The sequence below is a fragment of the Hakea prostrata genome, chromosome 8 (genome assembly GCF_041222555.1).
Source record: "Hakea prostrata isolate BN-2017 chromosome 8, UWA_Hpros_2, whole genome shotgun sequence".
Classification (NCBI taxonomy): Eukaryota; Viridiplantae; Streptophyta; class Magnoliopsida; order Proteales; family Proteaceae; genus Hakea; species Hakea prostrata.
In genome coordinates, this window is record NC_142607.1 from 13,717,090 (window position 1) to 13,726,351 (window position 9,262).

Consider the following 9,262-nt stretch of genomic DNA (forward strand, 5'->3'; position numbering starts at 1 on the left):
TAAAGTTGCATACCTACTCAAATTGGGCAAATGCTCTTCTTCTTGATAATAACTTAACCCTTCAAAGAATGAAGACAGCTTAAAGAATCACATCTTTACAATCTTTATTTTTTTTTTACTATTAGTAAAAAAAGAGGATACAAGAAAAAAGGAAAACCCTCATGAGCTTCACTCATATCTCTTTCTACTTAAATTCTGATTATTTTGAACTTTATTAAATCATGAACGGGGTACAATATGCCCTAAAATGAGATAGAAAGATGCTTCTTTTAAAGCCATGGTGGGAAATATAAATAGATACTTAATTTGAAGATAATGTGAATAGACCATAGTGGGTGCATATAAATGAAGAGAACTTATCTGTTGGAGCCAATTAAGAACTAGGGTTCCCATTCAATAGTTGAAAACGAAATAGATTAAGACCTATAACAGAAGGTTTTCTAAGTATAAAAGCACTAGATAAGATCATAAAGAGAGAGATTCGTGGGTTGACCATTGGATGTAAATAACCTTAGCCCTCCAACAAGAAAACCAAGGCAAGCGAGCAAAGACACTAGCTTGTGGGTTCTCATTCAATTTGAAATACTTGAAAGTGAAGGAGATTATGACCTATAATGTTAGGTCATCAAGAGAGATTGATGGGTTGAGCATTGGATGTTTATAACCTAAGCCCTCAAACAAGAAAACCAAGGCAAGAGAAGGCACTAGCTTGGGGGGGTTTCTAATTATTATAGTTAAAGGTCTGTTGAAACTAGAGTATCTGGTGATGAAGACCCTACTCCATTGTTAAGGGATGAGCAAAGGACACGTAGTGGTTTACTTGAATTAAGTAACTGAGACATATAAGTAAAAGAAAAGCCTTTCTCTTGACTGGACAAACCAAAGTAACTTTGTGGTAGGGGGTGGTGGTAGTGGTGGTGTTGGTGATTTTGGAAACTATAGTATAAGCCATATATCAAGTTATGTCTGATCAACCTTCTTTATGACTAATAGAATGAAAGAAGAAGCTTCAAATGAGTGGATTATGATCGATCATTTGAAAAGCAGGTGGCAAAAAATTATCTTTTTTTTTCTATTTTCTGTACCTCTCATTGTCTCTTTGACTTGGTAATCTAGCAAGACAAGTAATCTATTTTTTTTGTTGAGAATCATCTCTTTGACTTGGGATTCCAACTTCCAGGAGATTTTTGTGGAGACTTTTAACATTTGACCTTTTATCTTCAAAGAAAGGATTATTGCATCTCCATTGACATGCATGATAATTTAGTTTATGTTTTGTGTAACCTATGAAAAAGACTTCTTAGAGATGGTTAATGAAGATATCAAACAAGCAGATGCCGAGTGTAAAGTAATAGTTAGAAAGGCCTTTGAGAATCTATGAATGTCTCTATATATAGAAATTCATGGGAGCAATACCAAAGCTAGCTCCTTAAATCCTAGAGAGAAAGACAGCATTCGCAACAATCTATCTGAGATGAGACTTGTTTTTGCTTGTTCACCTCTCACCCTATTCAAGTGAAATCCATTCTTCTCAAATTCTTTGTAAAGCTTCATACTTCATTGTCACCTATGAGTTAGATGCAGATCTAGTGCAGTTTCATTAGCTTCAGGAAGATTTTTGCTCCATTTTGGCCAAGGTAACCCAAAAACCCCTTACTAATTTTATATTTGCCTTCTTTTCTATTTAGATTTTTTTTTAGTAGTTAGAAATCTATATTTGGGACTCGTGCTTTTATCCATTGGTTCACTTCTGTTATATATTACTAGTTCTTTCATATATTTATATTATATGGTATTTTCATAGTCCTCCTATGACTGAGGTTCATGGTTTATCTCCTTTTTAATTTAGGTAATGAACTAGAAGGGGGGGGGGGGACCAGAGAGGGATTCTCTTTGATTATACAACATATAGATAGAAATTATAAATATTTGTGCACCACAAGTTGGAAATTTTGTGAACAGTATAAACAGGTATAAGTTTTATATATTTGAATTTGAGTTTGATTGATTCATAAAAGATTTGAATCATATTATAGTTATCTAGTAGTCGAATTACAACTCTTTGAATGGCTATGCTATGAACTGGATAATTTATGAAAATTTCAAAGGCAACCCTAAAATCTTAACTAAGCCTAAAATTTCAATGAACCAAAAAATTTTAGAGGAACTAAAGGTTCTTTTATGGTTTATTAAGCCAAAGCACCTAGTTCTTCCTGAATTTGCGGTTAGAAGCTTATAAGAATCCTTTTTCTTAGGTGTGTGGGGTTAAAAACTCAGTTTCCATTTGATGTTTAGTTAGTGATTTAAAGTGTGGCCATCAACCTTTATTGTTGTGGTCAAGAATCATGTATTCTTAATGGGCTTTCTAGTTTAAAGGGCCCTAAAAGAGCAACTCTTCATGGGCTTGGAGTTTGGGACTTGAAATAAGGTTTGGGTTGTTGGTATTGGTGGTGACTTGAGATCCGTGACTGTATTATCAGTGGAGACCATATCGATACAGACCGGTAAGTAGATACCAAAACCATGCTTCTCAGTTCCCACTTTCCATGTCCACACAGAGAAAGGAGAAAAGTCCATATGAGCGGAACCCTAAACGAAAAAAAGAGGCCAGAGTGGCCTTCTGAAACTCTTACAGTTTATACAACCCAAGCCATCAATCAATCAATCAAAAATATATCTGGAAAAGATACAGATTATAATTTAAATTTGATTGGAGTGGCCATAACCAATAGACGAGTATGGATCATCTGCTACAGCTGCAACTGAGTCCGGATCACTTCCTTTGACATGGTGCGCTCCTGATGGGTTTTGACCACAAAAACAAGTTTGAGACTCCGAATCCGGATTATCTTCCTTGATGGGGAGCACAAAACACGCTTTATGACCACAAAAACAAGAAAGCCCACAATGAAAAAATTATTAAAAAAAATAGTGTAGAGATGGGACCCACAGTGTCCCCTGTGGTCCCTCTATTTTCATAATCGTAAAACGTCGGTAGAATATTTTGTGCTTTCCGTCAAGGGAGGTGATCCTAGGGGTGTCAATAAAACCTTATTGCCCGGCCTGGTCCATCCCAAACCCACCCTGAACCTAGCCCGATTTCAGCTCGATTTTTTGAACTAGAAGGGAGGACTTGGGTTACAAAATAATGAGCCTAGTCAGGGTTGGGTTTATCCCTCAGGCCAACCCTGCCCACCCCAACCCAATCCTATATTAGTTAAGTCCAATTAAAGTTAGAGTTTTTATAGAGGTTGCACACTATAATGGGGGTAAAACTCTGGATACCTCACTATAGTGGCCTAAATTACATGACACTCATTTACAAAATTACAAGTTGCACATTGTTAGACTTTCATCTAAGATTCTATTAAGTCACATGGCAAATGATCATATTGCCCTCAATGGAATAAAATGAGATAACCACCCCCATTTAATACCCTTCTGTTGGTGCAACCTAAAGGGGGGGGTGAATAGGTTGCAACTAGTGGAATTGTCCAAATTTTCAGTTTGATAAAACTGAAAATTTAAAATGAATTGAAAATTCAAATGAAATTAAACAATAACAAACAACCACAACACAAGAATTTATAGTGGTTTGTTTTACAAGTCTACGTCCACTCCTCTGTTGGCCTCTTTTGGAGATTTTCACTATTGATTCTCTTTCAATACAATGGGTAGAGATCAAACCCTTACAATCTATGTTCAATAGGGCAAGAACACCATTTACAATTTTTGTTGATCTTAGGGCAAGAGCACCATCTTCAATCTTTGTTCACAAGCAAGAGCACACACTTCAATCTTTGTTCACGAGCAAGAGCACCCAAATCAATATTTGTTCACGAGCAATATTACCCAAAGACAATTATAGTCTACCTAAACTTAGAATTGAAGACAAGCAAATACAATGGATGATTAAAGATTACCTTACAAGAAGTGTGACACTTTACCCCTTGTGTGAGTGTGATGCAATGAGTTTGTATGCCCAAATGATATGATTTGCACCACCAATGACCTTTCAAAAAAGCCTTCAATCACCTCAAGCTTTGCTCTAATGAGCTTGCTTAAACACATTGGTATGTTCTTCAATGGTGGAGTAAGGGTGAGAAGCAAGACAAGTGTTTTCTTGTAATTTGAGAGCTTGAAAGTGTTTGGGCAGAAGTTGATCAATTGGCAAGGTTCAAAGCTCTCAAATGGGGTTGGTTGGTCTTATATAGATATCATTCAATTGTTTGGCCCAACCTCCTAACGGATAAAAATTTTTGTGAAATTTTAGTCCAAAGAGACGTTCGTCTGGATTAGACGGAGATCCGTCTCAAAAATAGCCGTTTAAAAATAGTCGTTGGGCTTAAGCTAGGACCAGATGAATGTCCGTCTAGCTCTCTGTGACTAGACGGATGACCGTTTAGATGCAACACAAAGTGCATAGTAATGTGCATTCAGGGACTTGATTGGGTTTTTAGGGTTTCCTAGCCAATCATAAGCCTTATACACTCTCCTAACATGTCTTAGGTTAGTCTAATGACATGATTTGTATATAATTGAGTGCAATTACATATGAGTGTACATGAAGTGACTTACATCCTAATTTGCTAAGTCTTAATGCTTGAGCTTGAGTTGATGATCATTGATGTTCTTAAATCTTCTTGTACTCCATTCTTCATGCTCATCTTAACTTAGACTCCATGTCCATATTGCCTTGGCCTTGGCCTTGACTTGGGCTTAAGCAATCGGCATTGAGTTGGATTTGGTCCACTTGCTCTCATATTGAACTAAACAAAAACAACTTAGTAGCCATTAGTAATTCATGTTTATTATCATCAAAATTAATGGAGGCTGATGTGGCAATGCTAACATGGCATTTCCCAACACCTTTCACACCCAATCCTTAGGTGGGTGAATGGAGTCTCCCTTCAACCATTTTTTACCTACACCTTGCCGAAACCACCCCTGCCCCTCCCCCCACCGTCGACCACAACCCCCACCTTCCCCTGCCAAAAATCACCATTTTTTGTGATACTACAGATTCCTGCTTATCCATAACTTATTTTGACAATAGATCGTATTAGTTTGAAAAACGAAGATTTGAAGAATCAATCCTAGAAGGAAAAGCGAATTCGAGAAGTAAACTAAATGGTTTCTTCACCTGAAATTTTGAATGATAAATTTATGCTTTCTTATTTGAGAATTTTATCAGACAAGGAAATGGACCATCCATTTCCATCTGGATGAAGGACACATGTCCATCAGTCACATCACAAGGTTGAGATTAGATTTAGAAGAGAACATTTTTTTATTTTAATTCAATACTTAACCCTTTATGTGATTCATACACACATGTCACTGATCCAAAGGGAAATGGATAGTCCATTTCCTTGTGAAAAATGGACCTGATAAAATTTCCTTTCATTTGCCATGTCATTGCAGCACTAAATCGATGTTGGAGTTGCCCATGTGGACTTTGATGGTGGTTTTCCACTTAAGACTTCTTTTTCATTCTCTAACCCTCGTGTCACTTTGCTATCTTTTCCACGTAAATATATGGCTTCGCCAGCACTTCTTTTCTACTTAGCCAACTGCCAAGAAAACAACCTTTTTTTTTCTCCTTATTCTCTTCTAGGGTTCATAAATGATTCAGTTAAACCTCTCCGTCCAAAAAGGAGGAACAAGAAGATGAACTTGTAGCAGTAGAAGGAAAGAGTTTAGAGATGAGATTGATGTCCATGTGTTTGAAGCTAGGGATCTACAGGGAACGGAACCAAAGGGGAATCTTTATGCAAAGCTCCAGGTTGGGAAGTATAAGTCCAAGACCAAGTTAGCAAAGCCCTCCCTTCTGGAATGAAGAATTCATTTTTAGGGTCCATGACATTAACGAGGAGCTCGTAGTTTCTATCTTTAGCTAACGTGATGACTATGGATCTACAAAGGATAAGATCTACACAATCTTATTATCTGTCCAAGAGATTGATTCACATTCAAAATCCAACCAAGAAACCGTATTTGAATGTGCGATTATATGATAGATATCGAAACAATAAACATTCAACCAAAACGAACTCATCGGGAGATGAATCTATAGTTTCACAAAAGGGGGTGATTTCTGGCATGGGAAGGTGGGGACGGTGGTCGCCGGCAAGGGGAGGGGGTGGCGTGGTTTCCAGCAAGGTGTAGGTAGAAGATTCTCCCTTCACCCACCTAAGGGTTGGGTATGGGAGGGTATTAAATGGGGGGGGTTAATTATGTCATTTTACTCTACTGAAGGCAACATGGTTGTTTGCCGTGTGACTTAACAGAAACTTTGATTAAAGTCTAACTGTCACATCAGCCCAGCCGGTATCGGATCCACCCGAATATCCGAGGGAGTGATCCAGAGTCACAAGATCAAATTCACACACAATCACCAAACCAATTCACACAATAACATAATCATAGGCCAAAACAATAAAATCCAATAATTAATTAATATTGAGTAATAAGAATATTCGAAGGAATCTCAAATATGTGGAAGCGTAATCAAAACTGGAAGAAATGACTGTCTAAAAATGCAAAGTCAAACTAGAAATGAAAGATGAGTTCAATACTTCCAAGGTTTACATTTCTTTTCTAACGTCTATAAGTTTTCATTATGGGATCTATCTCCAATTCATAATCCCAACGGCGAACTAAATGGGTCATATCACTATTGATTGGAGACGTAAGAATACTCTAGATTGGCACATGAGTCGTACCACAAGTCATAATCAGCTCCCAACAATGCCTCAACTGTATCCTCAAAGGCCAATACCTTTGAATTCGGGGTTTCTTTAACACCTGCGCAATCATCTAAAAAGAGAAATCCACGAGGAATGAGTTCCAAATAACTCAACAAGTAATTCAACAATATATACATATCCACATGATCAAACATGAATAAAATAAATATATGAGAAGATAATTATGATGGTGTAATGTAATATAGTGATGATCATATATTCTGACCAATGTAAGTCTCTATATAGGTAGACACACATTAAGGTATGCCACTACCTTCATTTGGGTAGTCCACATCAAACCTCTCACGAAGTCACACAGATCTTAAGCGTCCCGACCGAGGTATAAGGATAAAGTCTTCTCATTGATCATGGCTAAGGATTAGGGCAACACTCTCTCACTACGACCATTGGCATGAGTATTGACGCATGTCATGGCAATACCTAGCCCAATGCATAGCCTTAGACATCAACATATTACTTGAGGTCCAGATACTTACCCTCATGCATCTCGCCTTCTTGGTTCAGTATCCTCCAAAGTCTAGGGATGTCACATCCTATGGCCCCAACCAACTCGGACTACACACCCATAATCCTATTGGTCATCCACATATAATGGGGGGAGGGAAGCTCTCGTGTCCCCTCATGCATCTTGCCGTCTTGGGCGCCAACCAACCAAATACCACTGCCATGGATCATTCAGCCTCAATTCCCATGCTAATAGGATCATAACATGTTATGGGTATTCTTAATCATGTGCAAATAGATATCCTAAGTGTGCAACCTAAGCTACATGTCTATACTAAGGTTTCGAGGGCAATGGTCATGCCACAAACTCAGGTCAAGTCCATACATAACATTGTTAATCCCAACTCAACCATAATTCTTCGTGATTCGTTACAGCATGATTATAAGTAAATTCAAATTCTCATATGAATAAAAGAAGCATATAACAACATCATATAACTCATCATGAATGTTCAATAATAAATCAAGCTTCAATCTTAAGCTTACACAGTATAATTTTGTCGCCTAACAAGTAATCTATAACCTTTAAAGTGTCAATTGAAAGATGGTTTAACATGTCCTAAGCTATTCTAAATAATTATTGGTTCATGTTAGAATTAGCTTAGAAGGTCAAACATTGAAGTATGGGAAAAAAATCCCAACAACAAGGAGTAGGGTAGCCTAAGGAGACCCTTCCAATCGACCCAGGAGACGATTAGGGTTTCCCAAAAACATAATCTAACTGCAGTAGCAAATCTAAAACTCAAATCTAAACAATAATATAACAACACATGATTTAGGTCTTTCCGAAATCTATCCGTGAAGAAAAAATTCAGCACTATAGGGTGATTGGAGAATCACTCGTATTTTATGATCAACATAGGGTTTAGATTTCCTAAATTAATGTCATCTTCCTTCTTGATTTCTTCTCTCAATAACTAAAAAGAGATGAATTAGAAGAAAATATGAATTAACTAACCTTCAATTTTGCAGTTAGAACTCGGATCACTTTCTAGATAATCGCCGCCACTTTCTCCTTCTTCAAAACGACTTCCCTAGAATACACCGACATTCTCTAACGGTTGAAGTAAAGTAATCCGTTTTAAGGCGAAAATAGCATTACATAGGGGTCTATGGTGCCAAATCTAAAAAAAAAACCTTTTTCACTTATAGGCACCACGGTCTACCCAATCGACCCACCCCTAGAAATTGTTCCAAGAATGTGTTTTCTTGGGCGGTTACTCCATGACATTGCTATGCTACCTAGCACATACTACAGGAGGGTCTTACTTGATCCTAGGCACCTTCCAACTGAATCGACTGCAAAACTCCTAATCCACTTTTTTAGTCTATCAATGTTTGAGTCAAATATTCTTCTGAAACTTAGCAAAACTCTAGATTTATCATCTCCACCATCCAATTCCAATGGTTCATGTTCTGATCCAACGGTCTCTACGTAGATGGCCCACAATTGTCTTCTACTAGCATTTCGAATTATTAGACTTATAATACGGGTTTTCGAGTTAGAATCCTAAGGGATTTCACTCTAACAACATGTAACTTATAATTTTACAAGTGAGTGCCATGTAAATTAGGCCATTACAGTGAGGTACTCAAAGTTTCACCCCTATTGTAGTATGAAACTTATAAAAAAAAATCTTAATATTATAGTTAAAAGTTATTTAATACTATAATAATATATTAGTATATTAATACAACGTTGATTAGTTTGTAAAACACACCAATTTTTTTTTTTTTTTTTGGTAGGAAAGAAGTCATGGTTCAATATATTCTACTTGATGGCAATAAGATCATCTATTTTATTTCCCACAAAAAATTAGTGTCAAGGTCAGGGTTAGTCAGAGCCATCCTAATCCCATCATGGTTAATCAGGCGGGTCAAGTTGGGGCAGGTCTTGTCAGGGTCAGGTTAGGGTTGCGTATTTTCAAGCCCTGACAAGGTTAGGTTGGACTTGAGTTTCAATTTCAAGTTCTAGGGTAGGGTTATGG